Here is a 15,000-nt window from a genome sequence, read left to right as displayed (position 1 = left end):
AGGGATTGGTGTCCTTGTGCTTATTCTAGACTGCTCATTCAATACGCTTGACCTTAACTTCAACTTTTTTCTGTGTACCTCTCTCTCAAAACTGCTGTGACGTCTATCACCCGGCCCTGTAAGACGGGGTTCTCCGGGGGCTGGTGCAGAGGCCGTGCCGTCGTTGATGCAGTTAATGGTTGGGTTGGCTCAGAGCCGCGGCGCGCGTGACGGGGCTTCATCGCAGCCTTCCCGCCTCGGGCTGCTCGGCCCCGCTCTTTGTCTGGCGGCGCGTCAGCCCGTGAGCGCTGTGCTGGCAGCTCCACGTGAAACCTCTTCTCCACCACGCCATATGGCCGTTCCGGGAAGCCATGCGATTTGCTGTTGTGTTTGAAATAGCAGTTAAACCACAGTTCTTGAGTGACGTACGCACAGATCGCTTAGTATTTTAACACGCTCTTTTCACAGGTTTATATTCTGTTTTCTTCTTTTTAAGACTGCTGAATGCCACCAAAAGCAAAAAAGCAAACCACATCCACTTGCTTTTCATATCATGCACAGAAGCACTTAAAGATGTGCCGTATCTTAGATTTAGCCTGCTCTTTGTATTTTTCATCTTAAAATACCGAGCTGTCTTTTACACAACTGTTCTTATGTATCAACTGACAAAACCTGTCTTTTCATTATTTCTGTTGCTGGCTTTATAATCTTTTGAATCTTGAAAAGCAGATTTTCTGGGGCGGTTTTTTAACTGAAGTCTGCCATTACAGCCAGGAATTGAAGAGCTCTATGAGACCGAGCGCAGACTGGGGAAGTGGCTTTGTCAGTGAAAACACTATCTTGTCATTTCCATCCTGTTTTGAGGTACTGATGGTGTGATGGTTTAAGGTCGTATTGTGTAAATGCTTGTAACTGGAGAAGCCTGCGGACTCCGGCTATCAGTAGTTTTCCTTGTTTAGGAACTTGTGGTTTTTTTTCCTTGCTCGTATCAATGGCTTGTACTTGGTGAAAGCAGCTTGTTTGAAGTGGCGTGAAGCTAAAAGGAACAGATGTTCTATTTAAAGTTGCTTTCATTACAAATTCTTTTTTTTTTTTTTTTTTTTTTTTAAAACCTTGCAACACTTCATTTTCTACTTCAGAACGACTTTTAACTTGGAGAGTTCGCTAGCTCACCTGGGTGGGATTTGTAAATCCGACAGATAGAAGCAGCACCCTGTAGAACAGAGACTGCCAAGGACACCGTTTCAGCTGTTTCCATGACCTGCCTTTTCCTGGGATTTGTGTTAACCACAGAGAACGAGCTGTGTGTGTATGTTGTGGCACGCTACTGATCTGTCACAGATTGTGACAGATCCACAGATTTTGTGGATTTAGACGGTTTAGAGGCATTGTCTCTTCACGTGCTGTTCCTTTAGTCAGCAGTATTGCATTTGGGTCGCTCGATCCATTATTAAAGTTCGAAAGATAAGTCTTTTAGACTTTTCTTAAATCCCTACCTACAAGAGAAGTCAGATTTCTTTTTTTTTTTTTTTTTAATTTGATCTGCTGTTCATCTCTTACTCATTTACCAGAAATGGATGATGTGTGGAGTGGTCCATAGAACCAAACCACACCACTCCGTGATGCGTAACCAAAACCGTGGTAGCTTGGCAGGAGGGGTCTTGCGGGTGGATAACGACTCCTGTTCTGCAAAGCCCAAACACACGTACGCACCTATCCCAGCACCAGGTCTAGCGTGCGCCAGCCTAACGTGCAGCTGAAGAACAGGAATCCCTGACCAGTCAGCACACGGGGCCCTGGGTGACGGCTCGGCCACAGTGTGGTTCCTCCTGGGGCTCTGCCTTCTGCGTGGCGTCAGGCGTGTGGGGCGCATCTCCTCTCTGAAGGGGTAACTAAGGATTGTTCCTATGTTAGCTTGTTACCAGGCTGACGGTGGCCCCGCCAGCCCTGTAACCCTGGGTCTGACTCCACCAAAAGAATACCAAAAAGTTCCCTTTGCTGCCCTGCTCATTTTAAATTGCTCGGCGCGGTCAGCGTGAGCGAGGCAAATGCCATCGGGTCTCGCCTGCCTGGGGAGTGGGAGAATGCATTTGTTACCAGAAAAACGTTAGAGAAAATAAAGCAATTTGGTTTTGTGCCAGGGCTTTCAGACCATTGTATTCTAGGAATAAAAAGACACATTTGATGCATTAAGTACACCTCTTATCCCTGTAGGACTCGCTGGGGGAGAGGAGTAGGGACACTTACATTGCTAGTGTTTTACCTGAGACATTTTTTTTTTTTTTTTTTTTCAAAAAACTCAGGAGATTAGAAGTAGTCCTAACTCATTCCTACTTAGTTTTTGAAGATGTCTTCTTGAAATGAGGACTGAAAATGTTTTTATCCTCCGTTCTCAGCCTGAATTTAGAAGGTCCCTCTTACTGCACTGTCTGTAACGGGCCAGGAGAGCGGTACGAGTCCGTGGCTGGCTCCATCCTCAGGCGCTGCTGTGGGCCATGGAAAATGGGCAAAAGTGTTTGTGTGGGGTACTGAAATGGCAGGCAGGTACCGAGATTCTCTCTTCCACCTGCATATTTTGAACGGGATGATTATTTTCTGAATTTTAGAACAGTGATTCTTGTAATGATAGACTTTTCTCGTACAATTTTAAGGTACAAAGGAGAGTGTGTGTTACAGGAATTTGGACTGGGTGATTTGGGGAAATGAGCCTGGCCTTTGAAGGCAGATGCGTATCATTAAATAAGCTGATGTTCGTGGTACAGCTGATTACAAAGAATTCTGCTTCCAAAGGACGATGCTAGCAATTATGCAAAATAAAGCTCAAGTTAGTAATACCATGCGGCTCAAATCAGTATGGTATTTTCAAAGTGATGCCTTGTAGCTTTTGCAAAAGTCAAAGTATTCTGTTTTCATTCGAGTACCATAGCATTTAGGGGTGAGACTTCTCTGGCTTTATATGAGAATCAGATCTGGATAGATAATTTTTGGAAACTTATTCATTGAATTTGTCCTCTTTGCTTTGTTCAAACATTGGGTGTTTTTTCAGTTACTTCTCTTTCTGGTGCCACTATCCCCGGTTGAGATTCAGGTATGTTTTTTTCTGCCACCGTTCTGAAATACAGGGAGCTTTTCTAGTTATCTTTGGTCCCTATTGTATTTTTTTTTTTCTTTTAAATATCCTGTTTGGAGAACCAAGGCTTTTTAATGCTGTTTCAGTATAGCTCTTGACACCTAACACATCACTGAGCGAAGGTAACCTTCGTGTTGGCAGACAGCTTCTAAGACCTTAAGACAGCCCCTAGTCTCCAAAAAGATTGAGGAGAAGTTGCAAGTATTTGTCTGACATCCAAAATGTTGTTAAAGCACCAAAATGTTTGTTACAACATTCAGCCTGGTTATAATTTTTAAGAAGATTGTGGAATCGTAGAAGTAGTGATTGGAAAGGATCCGTAGAGATCATCTAGGCGGGCATCCCTCTGAAAGCTGAAGTCGGCTGGTTGAAGTCAGCCTGAACGGAAGAGTGTTTTCATGGCTGAGCCTTAGACCCCGTGCAGGATGGCAGCAACCTGCGCCACTGCCCTCCCGGAGAAGGAGTTTGGTGGTGTCCCAGCTGAGCACCCTGACCCACAACCCTTTCCCCGTCTCCATCGCTTGCCCCGGCTGGGAGGAGCTGGACCCCCCGGTGCCAGTAGCCGGCCCGGGAGCTGAGGTGTGGGGGTGCCCCATTTGCCGGCCCGCTCGGCCGGGCCCCTTCCCCTCCCCGAGGAGCTGGCGGTGGTGTGCCCCATGCCGTGACCCCCGCGTGGCCTCCGCTGGGCTTCCCCAGTTCCTCACACTCCTGAACTGGGGCCCAGCAGTTGACGCGCTGCTCCCGGCATGGCCTCGCCAGAGCAGAGAACCATAACACCGCAGTCTGCCGGGCAGGCCGGCTGCCAGGGAAATGGAAGATCATCTTCTAATCCGCTTAAGCCAGGATGAAGCAATTTTTATATTCAGACGACTCTCAGCCGGCATTTCCAGAATTACGAGGCAAATATATTTTACTGTACATTGTATTAATATATCACTACTTGAGGGAGTGTTTAATATTCCGTGGATGCCTGTTCAGTCGCTCAGTCTGCACGAGCAGAGGTGTTCTCCACTGGAGTGGTCTGGAGAGGTGCGGAGCCCCCACTCCGGGCAGGCAGCCTGCTTTCTGTCAGGCAAACCAGTACAGGAAGACTTCAGTGTATTGAAATGATCTTTTTTCTTTCAAATATTTCCAGTTAACTCTGACAGTCATGTGTTAACTCCGCAAGCGTAGCCCCTTACAGTGGCAGAGGGTAAAAGGTGTGGTGTGGTGCGGCCCCTCCTGCAGGACCGTCCACCTGCACCTACCCAGCCTCAGTGTTTCTTTGGGCTGGAATTGATCTGACCCCCCCAAATGTCACTGCCATGGCTGTTCATGGCTCTCTGCAGCCTGGGATAACGTCTCTGGTTTGGAGGGTTTTGCCCCCCCTGCCTTCTCTTTGCCCCCCCCCCCCATCACTTTGTACCTGCAGAGCTTCACAAACTGTAAATCTCTGATAGGACACACAAATAAGCAGAGCTGTTCTTGTTGCTTCACGGTAACAAAAAAAAATAATCCTTTTTTCAGAGGAAAGGTCATGATAAGCCACTTCAGGGTGAAGATAAAATTGGTTGAGAAAGACTCTCTTCATAGAGAAGGATAATAGCGACGAAGAAAATAACCTTCTTAAAGGATGCTTCAGGGTTTGTGTTGTGGGAGCAGGGCTGAGGCTTCTCCACCGTGTTTTACAGACGGTGTGTGTGGACTTCATCTTTCCCCCGTAGCACTCGTGCCCTGGGAGCCATCGGAGGGCACGGTGAGGGCTGCGGTGTCGGTGCCTGGCCCATCCCGGGAGCCCTGTTATCGGTACAGAGTGCTTAATGCTCTTCCCTCCCCCCAACAGCCCCGCAGTGAGCTCCAGCAGCCTTCGCCTCTGCAGAGGCTTCCACCTTTCAGGGACGGAGGATTACCTCTGCGTTAATGAACAAAATGGCAAGTGCTTTTGGAGCCGAAAGGAATTAATTGCTAGATTAAAATGGGCTGAGTTCTCTGTCTTAGGAAAATATTAATATGTTAAAATACTAAATTGCAGGAGCCTCTAATGGAAATAAGGGAGCCCGCAGAGTGGGAAGGTAAAACAGGAGATGTTTACATGGTTTTAGTGCCTGAGAAGTTTGAGAACAGATTGTACTTTTCATTACTGTCAGGATGTGATTTACAGATATTCTGGTTTAGATGTGTAATGGAAAATATGTTTTGAGTGCTGGAGCATCACCGTGGTGGAGACTGCACTACTTCCCTCTAGAGAGAAGGTCAGGTAAGTGATGTGCAGCTCCTGGGGAGTGGACTTCATTGTTCTTTCATTTAGTCCAGATATTTGGGGAAGAGAATACTTTTTGTTCAGGCTTAAATGCAACATAAATGTAGCTAAATTTATTCTAGGACCCAAAATAGCCCAGAAGTGTCAGTCATGGTGCACGGTGCTGTGGAGATACTTTTAATCTCCCCTTATAGATGCCCCAGTAGCCTCATAGACACCTGTGCTTCCACAGCATAAAGTGGTCCACTCCAGTAGCGTGGTCATCTTGCTGGTTTTCAAGAGATACGTGGCCACCAGAAGGGATACCTTAAGAGACTGCAACCACAATACAAATTCCACACTCTGCCATGCCTTCCGGGGAAGTATTTGGGCTTCTTTCAGTACACCCAGCGTTATGGATCAGCGGGGCTTGAACGCTGTCTGAGCTGGTTATTCCATTTCCGTCACAGGGACCGCTCTCTCTTCCCTGTTTCTCCTGTAGGGCCCTTCTCAAGATACTACTCGGTTAAAGCAGGAGGTCCTCACCATTGTGAACGGTCTCTGGTTGGGGCTTTGGAAAGAGGTTCTTTCCAAATTATCAGGGGGGAAAAAAAAGGAGATGTGCATCAACCTCTCTGGGGCTGTGTTTTCTCTTCCAGCATGTCTTGCCGTGCCCTCTCAGTGGCCCTCCAGCTAGAAAGAAAAATAAATTCAAAGGGCTGAGTGTGTTCAGCAGGGAGTTGGGGTGGAAATTCCACAGAAACCAGTCATCCAACTTCCCCAAATTTCCTTTTTCTTTAGGGCTCTCATCTGAATGGATTTATCATGGCTGTGAAGTTTTTTAGCCTGGTAAATACTGATTTATTTATTTTATTTTTTTTTCCCCTTTTGTGGTTGCCTGCCTTGGCAGTCGGGCAGATGCCTGGCAGTGTGGTGCCATGGGGGATGCCCACCCTCGCCGCCAGCGCCCCGACGGTGGCATCTCAAAGCAGCAGGCACTGTCAAGTGGGTACCAGTAAAGCATAAAAGTGGTAACATGAGAAACTGTGTGGCTACTGCCGTATGTTAGGTGATGACGTAAGCTATACAGGTACATCGTTTCATTAGTAACAGTTCACTTAATCAGTTCTTTTCAGCCTCGGCTATGGAACTGGCAGCCTATTCAAAGTGCTGTCCACAACTCTTACTGCCTTACTTCAACCTTTCTTCTCCTAAAATTGTTTCTTAACTTATTAGACATTTGGACAAATAATTGTCAGACATGTTCTCGGCATAGCAAGAGACAAAAACAACCCCTGTGATTTTTATTTAAAACTTGAATAGTTTTAAATTGGGATTTATTTGACTTTGCATTCGGCTCCTGAGCTGGTGTCAGGACCCCGGTAATGCCGACTCCTGCACCAATTAGGACTAATCGGTATCGTTTAAAAAGGAGTTTAGGATCTATCAAATTTGATATGCTTTCCACTAAATAATGAATGCTTCCGTCTCCACCCTCTCTCGGTGGTTGCTGAAGTCTCCTTCGTGCTGTAGATGGATTTGTTTTAAGCCAGGCTAAAACCTGTCAGGCTCTTCTTCCAATCAGCGAGGCATCGTTACAGTGATAAAAAGGAATGTCAGAGGAAGCGGGAGCAAAACCCTCTTCTTTCTTGAGGAACGATCATAAAACCTTCTTTGCCTCTATTTTACACTTCGCGTAACTGCCTCCGTGAGCCTGATTTGTGTTTTACAGCATCTCTTTGGTGCCGCTGTGCGTGGCCGTGGGAGCTCAGCATCCGTGTGTCCCCCGGGGCCAGCACCGAGGAGGGGGAGGTCTGGGATGGGGAGCCGTGGAGGAGAGAGCAGGTTACTGGAGATGGACTGGGAGTGGTTGGTGAGTCCTGGCAGCGTGGGAACGGGTGTCCTCTTCATCAGCGGGGGAAACTGGGGCCCAGGAGAGCCTCTGCTGTGTCCGAGAGGAGGGCTCTGCTGGTGGGCCCTCACTCTGGGGGTGGTTGGAGGGTTTTCAGTCTGCTCCTTATTGCCCTCCTTTACAGGATGGCAACAGGACAGTGGTAGCGCTCTAGAAAGGGCCTGTGTTGGAAGCTTAGGTGAATTCTCACCACCCCATTACATCAGATTCAGAGATGGAGAGGCTTCTGCGTATCTTGTTGTAAGAGATGCCGTGTGTTAAGCAGGGCAGTTTCTCCCAGTGGGACACTGAAGGTCCGGTGGTGCTCTGGGCGAAGCAGAGGTGGACGTGCTGGAGGGAGCGGTGGAGGTTCGAACTCCTCCTGAGAATGGTTTCATGGGCCTCGGTGGGAGCACAGGTCTGATGCTGCCCCCTCTTACACCAGGTAGAGCGTTTCTGCGCGGGAGCTGTGGCTGTGAACATCTGGAGACGTGTGCAGGGAGAGGGTCAGGTACTTGCTCAGCAGGTGATGTCGGCTGCTCGATACGCTCCACAGTGGAATTTTAGCAAAACCGGGATCCTCTGTCACAGCAACTGCTCGACAGAAGGCTGAGCTGCGGGGACCGCTGAGCAGGTGTCTGACTTACAGACGTCTTCTCTGGTGCCAGAACGGTGTCTAAGACATCGGACAAATTTGCTGGAATCGGTATAGCATCTTGCGGTATTGGTAAAGTCTGTGATTCTGTGTGAGGCTGACGGAAGCCACATGGAGCCTCTCACCTAAACTGTCATTTCCTAATGATTTCCTTTCAGTGTATTGCAAGAGGCCACTTTCTACAACTCTTACATGCAAATTAAAATCGCCCTTCCTCTTGAACAAGTGCACACGTACATCGGAATAATGCGGCGTCTCACAGCTGAGCAGAACACAGACCTTCTAAATTTGGGTTTTATTTCACAACACGTGGGCACATCTGCACAAAAGCAGCATCAGGCAGTGGCACCGAGTGCCCTCCATGGGCAGGTGGAAATGCTCCAGCCCCCTGCCAGTGGCTTCCCAACTTCTGGGAGCCCACCTAGCCTGGAGGCAGTGACGTGCCAGAGCTGCACCACCTCAGGACAGATGGACAAGAAACGGGGTGAGAGCAGGACAGCAGCAGATTCACCTACCAATTGGCTTGGTTTAGGAGCCTTTGGACTCCTCCTCACTGTTTTTCTGCAGCACAGCAGAGCTCTGGGTTTTTCTTACAACCATAAACAAAGGTGGGGAGCGCTGTACGTTGTCCAGGGCATCCACCTAAAAACCAAATGTGGTATGAAGTGTGAGATGGTGGGGCGAGCTGTGGGCTGGGCTCTGCAGTCGCAGTGACCTGGCGTCTCTTGTACTTGTGCTTGGGGGGGCAGACCTGGAAGGGGAGAAGAGGAGGGAAGGGAGCCAAATGAGATATGGACTAGGAAAAAAAAAAATACCGTAAAAGGGGAAAAAAAAGGGAAGTTTGTTAATACCAGTCAAGCTGGTTATCTAGCAATTAAGTGGAATGCGCATGTCCCAGGAAAAGAAGCCATTAAGGAAAATGGACTCGCCAGCAAGTGGAGAGAGATGTGGTTGAGGAGGAAGCTGCTGGTGCTGCTCTAAACAGTCTGGGCTTTGAAGGAAACTTTAGTGTTGGGTGGAAAGTCTGAAGTCACTAAAATGGAAAGGAAGAGGAAGTCGCAGAGCTACACAGAAGGCAAAAAGCTCTTCAGAAACCTGATCATTGATGCTGACCCAGCGGGAGCCCTGCACAGGTAGGTGAAGGCAGGAGAGGCAGCTCCTGTCAGCACAAGAACGGGCTCCTTTGCCTGGCAAAGCTTCCCCTGGCAGTGGGGCTGATGTGCTCACCACAGTTGGTCTCTTGCAGCTTTTTGAAGCTCTCCCATCACAAAATCCGGCATGTGTCAGATGAATGAGAGGGACCCTGTCTTGCTGGGTGTAGGTCTTAGTCCAAACCTCAGCGGGTGAGAGAAAAGCTTGTCCGATGAATGCGCTGGGCTCTGGCTCCACTCCAGGCTCACAGCCCCCAAGCGCTGTGTGATGCCATAGATGAACACTGGACCCTTCCCCGAGCATGAAACGCGTTTGTGGGCAACACAGGGTCCATAGGCAGAGCCCCTCCTGCCAGTGAGCGCGGCTGGTCTGAGCCTCACCGTTCTGGCGGAGCCGTTCCCATGAGGTCCCTGGGCGCCGGCATGGTGCGGCCAAGGGCGGTGATTGCAGATGGCCCCCATCCCACAGCCAGGCAGCTGAGACCTGGGTGGAAACCAGAGCTCATGGATCCCCAGCGTGCAGGGCTTGCAGCCGGAGGGGCTCGTCGTGCCCCTTGGTGGTCTCCTGGCTCCTGCTCATCCTCTTTGCTCTTCCGTGCAGAGGCAGGCGGCCTCCCCCTCTGCAAAACCCAGGAACCTGCAATGACCTGTGCCAGCTGCCATGAGCTGAGGAGACCGTATCGTTGCGGGATTGGCAGGGTTTATTGATGCGCTTAAAATGCGAGTGCATATGGGAATATAGGAACCCCGGGAGGGTGGTGATAGGAGCTGCGATGTCTTCTCCAAGCAAAACAAACCACAGATCAGCACAGACCAAATGTTAAATTTTGGCTGTCTGACTTCATGATGTCATATAAGGAATCCATCTTGTATCTAAATTTTTTAGTTTATTAGTTTTTAATTTTTAGTTTTTTAGTTAATCTAAGTTTTATCCTTCTGGATTAAGTACAATATAGCACATGCTGTGGTACCTGCTGTTTCACAGTGAGGTTAATCAGACCTTTCCTTGGTGCCGCAGGGCACCGCGCAGGAGCTCAGAGGTTTCTTCTGCAGGATATGGGCGCCTCGGCCCCCTCCTCATCCCTGTGCTGGGAGTGGGGAAAGGACTTGGCTGTGCTGAGGGGGCAGCTCCTCCCTCCAGGGGCGAGGAAAAAAGAAAAGAAACCCCTAATATAATAAGCTGCATATATATATATATATATATATTTTTTTTTTTTTAAGAAAGAAGTGAGATGATTTAAAAATTGATTTAGTGAAACACCTCTGGCCCGGCAGTGAGGTCTGTCTTTGTTGGGAAGAAGAACAGTGTTTTCTCTCCGTGCTGGCAGGCTGTGCTGTGCTCCCTGCAGCACCCAGCGCTGCCCCGGGGGGACGAGGGCCTGTCAATGCTCTCGTAGCCCACCCGGGGAATGTGGGGAATGACACCCCACCGCCCACTCTCCATTTCCAACCCACCCCGCAGGAGGCGAGATAAAGGATTTAAGTCTGTCCTGAGAAACAGGCTGCGGATTGATGGAAGAAAGGGTTCAAGTGGGGAAGGCTGGATGGAGGGCGCCGTCCCCAGGGCCCAGCATGTGGTGGGGACAGGCAGATCAGTCCCCACCGTGTACCTCCTGACGCTCGTACTCTGCTGGGCTGGGCTCCGTCCCACAGGTGTCCGTCTGTCCATCCCATGTGGTCCCCTGCAGACATCTGTCCTGCTTTTCATGTCCTGGTGAATACTCCCACCATGTCAGCACGGGGCACTGCTGGCCAGTGAGGAGACCCCCAGTCCTCTGGGTTTGTGAGAAAAGTCTGTGGAAAGGTTTTGTGGCCTTTTCTGACAGTTCTGGGAGGGGGAGGAAAAAAACTGTATGAATATTTTTTTGGGGGGAAAAAAGTTTACTCCTTGCTATGTGATTCTGCAGCCTGTGAGGCACCTGAGTAAATGTTTATTCTGGTGAACTCGGGCTGCATCTCTGTGATCAAACTGAAGTGGTTTGAGCTGGGTCACTAATAAAAAAAATAGATATTTGCATTTCTGTTTCAAGCTGTCTTCAAAGGACCAGGCAGAGAGAGGACACTTGGTGAGCCATTACTGTATTTCATCGCTTGGCACGTGGCTCGTGTCTGCCTGGTGCTTTCAAGCCAGATCTCTAAAAAGACCCAGAACCCACCTGGGGATGGGTTTTAAAAGTGCATCATCTAATTCAAGTACAAAGCAGATGAACAGTCTTATAAGTGCGATCAGTCATTTGTGTGCTTAAGTCAAAGCATTATCTCTTTGAAAATCCAAATACCTGTTCATCTTCAATCAGAGCTGCTAGCTCCTGTTTTTTCCCCAGTTTATTTATTTTTAATATCTAACTGCTGGTATGGCTGCACTCCACCCTTAAATGCCAGGGGAGAAAACACATGGAGCCTTGTTGGCGAGAAGCTCTTGGGAAAGCACTGTGATTTGTGTTTGTGTGTGAGCTGCGACAAAATTGAAGTGTAAATAAGGGTTCAGGCTGTATAAATCTGACAGTGCACTAGGTGCCGCGTGGTGGTAAATCTGGGTGTCCCAGAGGGAGGCGGCGGCAGGAGCCTGTCTCGGCGAGAGCTTCTCTCTGCAACCTGGGATCTGTGGAGCCCGTGGTGAGCTGCCACCAGTTTGTACGCAGGAGGTGGGGGCACAAAACCTGCTGCTGTGCCCTACCTTGTCCCCTGGGCATTTGGAGAGGGCTCTTCCAGTGTGTCGGGCATCAGCAAGCAGAGCCTGGGTAGGGCCTGAGAGCAATGGTCCCAAAGCAAGGGCGGCAGCGGTGCTGGGGCGGTCCCCTTGTCCTCCAAAATGGGCTTCCTTTCTCTGCTGGTGCTGGGAAAGGTGACAAAATTGCCCCAAGGAGACCTGCAATAGGGTCTTCTCTCCTTAGGAAATACTCCTGAACCTCATTTCGGCTCACGGTGTGTGACACTGCCGCAGGCCAGACGCTGGGGGAATGGGCTCACTGGGGGGAAGAAGGGGCTCCTGCCCTGGCTGCCCCCAGCTCCCTCAACAGCTCTATTTGGGGAGAACCAGCTTTTAATCCAGGAGGGGGTTTTCTAGGCAAGCAGAGGGGCTGGCTCCAAAAAGGAGCCAAAAAGGTCAAGTGCTGGGAAGAGGTTTGGCCTCAGCGCTGCTGAGGGCTGTTTCCAGAGAAAAAGTGTATTTATAGAAAGGCCCAGAAATAGCGGCGTGATGTGTCTGCAGTGCTGCAAGCCCCCCGCTCCCTGACAGGACATTTGGGGTGGCTGGGCATTTAAAGTATTTTAGGCATGGTGAAACATCAGCTGCCATCAAAGCTTGCACGGAGGAGCGAGAAGTGTCTGTGCCCCGACCCCTCTGCCAGACCAGCACATCGGCTGTGCCATCCCTCCCCCAGGCTGCTTACTTTCGGGAAGTGTTTGCCAGCACTGAAGTCTATTATTCGCAGCTTTTAGTTTGTTTGGAGAGCAAGTATGGTGGAGATAGAACCTGGAAACTCTGCTCGGGGCTTTAAATTGTTCAGCAATTTTTTTAGTTTGGGTTTCTTCTGTTTGTTTTATTGTTTTATTGTTTTGTTGTAGTTTGTTTGTTTGTTTTTTAGATTTTTTTCCTGTTAGGAACTTAGCGGGATTCCTGCTCCCCAGCCCGATGCTGGTGGGGTTGCGATGGGGCCGTGGTGCTTGGCAGCACCTCTGCCCACCTCCCCTCTCCTGATGGTGGAAACATCCCTCCTTCTCTCCCAGGGGAGCCAGAGCTGCTTCAGCTGGGCTCCAGAAGGGGCAAAAATCACATTTTTCTCTGTGTCACGGAGTGGTTCTTACTCTGATGGAGGATGCAGCCGGGGACACAGCCCTCACACTTTATGGGGACGTCCCACGTGCGTTTGGGCTGGCTGTGAGCTTTTGGGAAGGTCTGGTTTGCCCACGTTCTGCATCAGGGCTCAAAGCTTTTGGCCCTGCTGAGAAATTAAAAGTGGCGACAGGAGCTTCCTTTGAGGGGGAATGTTTAGGTTTTTATTGATTAAGACTAGTGAAGTAACGTGCAGTAATGCAGAACAGTTCAACTGTATGGAGAAAAAGTTATAAAATGCACAACCTTGCATTTGCCTTGAGCTAAGAGCCTGCACCCCAGACCCTCCCTCCCCCCAGGCTCCCACCCATCCCAGGACCCTCCCAGGCACCCACAGCCACGTATAGGAATGTATAGGGCTGTTTCCTCTGCGCTTTTGTTCACTTGTGGGCACAGACTGGTGCTGGAGGGAAGGGGGAGCGCTGTGTCTGCTTTCCCCATAGGTAAAGTCACGGTTTGGCGGAACCACAGGGGACTTTGCAGCGTTTATATAAATAACTGGAAAAGGTGGAAGAAAGGAGCTGGACAAGAAAGCAGCTCTGCTGCTGCCCCTGTGGGCAGTACCCAGCGCTGGGCCTTTTGCCCCCGCCGTGAGCTGCTAAATATGGGGGGGGTTGTGCAGCCCGAAGGGGAGGACTCCGCAGTGCCGCCCCACAAACCACGGGATCGGCGTGGTGCAGGCGCACGTGGCAAAGGAAATATTTCCATTGATTTCAAGAGGCTCAATCCAGGCTAAAAACCGTGCGCGTTGAGTTTTGTTCTCCGCAGCCTGGCATTGATTTGTCCTGCACTGGCACCGCTCTGCACAGGAGCAGGACGCGTCCCCATGGGGCCGTTTGCAAGATGAGATCTGTACTGCGCGCCGTCGGGGAGTAACTTATCTGTGAAATCGGCTGCCTAAAGGACAGCTGGCTTTGCCACTACATTTTTTGGCTGTGTGTTCTTTCCTGATAAAAGGAAAAAAAAGCGAGCTTCATCCACCCTTCCCAGCAGTGGGTAGTGCAAGTGTAATTGGATATGTGTAACATAAGGACTGGAGGGCAGCAGTAAGACAAATTTTAGGAGCTTTCGGAAGCTGTTAAGTAACTGTGCTTAACAACAATTAAAAAATAATTGCATTTCCTTCCCGCAGGTGGGGGTTGGACCTTTCTTTCCCCCCGAAGCGCTGCCGGGGCTGTGGGCAGGTGGAGGAGGGCACTGATCCCTGTGGCTGCAAAGAGCCGATGAAATGAAATGGAAACTGGGTTTTTCTCAATAATAGCGGGGCTCAGCTTCACCTCCCTGTGGGAAAGAGTCGTTTGCGCTGGCGGGGGGTGGCAAAGGCCACTGAATTCCTGCTGTAGGATCCAGGTGGAAACAAGCTGTGTGGTTTTCCCAGGAGGCAGGTGAGCGGGATCCAGGGCCAGCAGCTGCCTGTGGTTGACCGAGCTTCCCTCACCCCCTGCAAATCCCCGGGGACTCGCTCCTGGGAGCTTGGGCTTCATAGGCAGAGACCAACATAAGCTGTGGCATGAAGCAGCAGCCAGAGGCACGGCTCATCTTAAGACAGGTTGTTTCCACTCCTTAAACCAAACAGCTAAACCACAGCAAAGGTAAAACCTTCTAGTTGGGGGTTTGTATGAGAAAGTGGGGTGGTCATGTGCTCTTTATGGTCTCTTTTATTTATTTGTTGATGGTTCGCGTATGAAATGGGAATCCTTGCATCATGCATGCTTCTCTTTCTGGTTTAACCAGCTCTTCCTCACAGTAATGCTTACCGCCGCCACTCTGGAAGGAGCAGAGATGTTCTTCCCTGTGTTAACGTGATAAACGTTGACCATCTTTCAGTGGTTTGGTGTTACAAGGGCTGGAGGTTTTGCCCCATTGCCTTCGTTGTGGTGTTTCTCTTTCACATGCTCTTAGGAGAGACAAATGCTAGAAGTAAAAACCAAACTGTAAAGCTCATTTTTAAAAACAAAGTGAAGAAGAAATAATCCTGACCCAAACCCCAGCTGCCTGATGTCTCACCCTGGGCATGTCGCTCTTGGTTTTGAGGCAGACAAACTGGGCTTTACCGGGCTGCATCCCAGGGTGGAGGCCAACCTGAACCCCTCGTGTCTAACCGAGCCCCAAGTCACCCCCAGCACTCACAGGGATGTTCA

This window comes from Larus michahellis, chromosome 9 (genome assembly GCF_964199755.1).
Source record: "Larus michahellis chromosome 9, bLarMic1.1, whole genome shotgun sequence".
Classification (NCBI taxonomy): Eukaryota; Metazoa; Chordata; class Aves; order Charadriiformes; family Laridae; genus Larus; species Larus michahellis.
Note: the sequence above shows the minus strand (reverse complement) of the source record.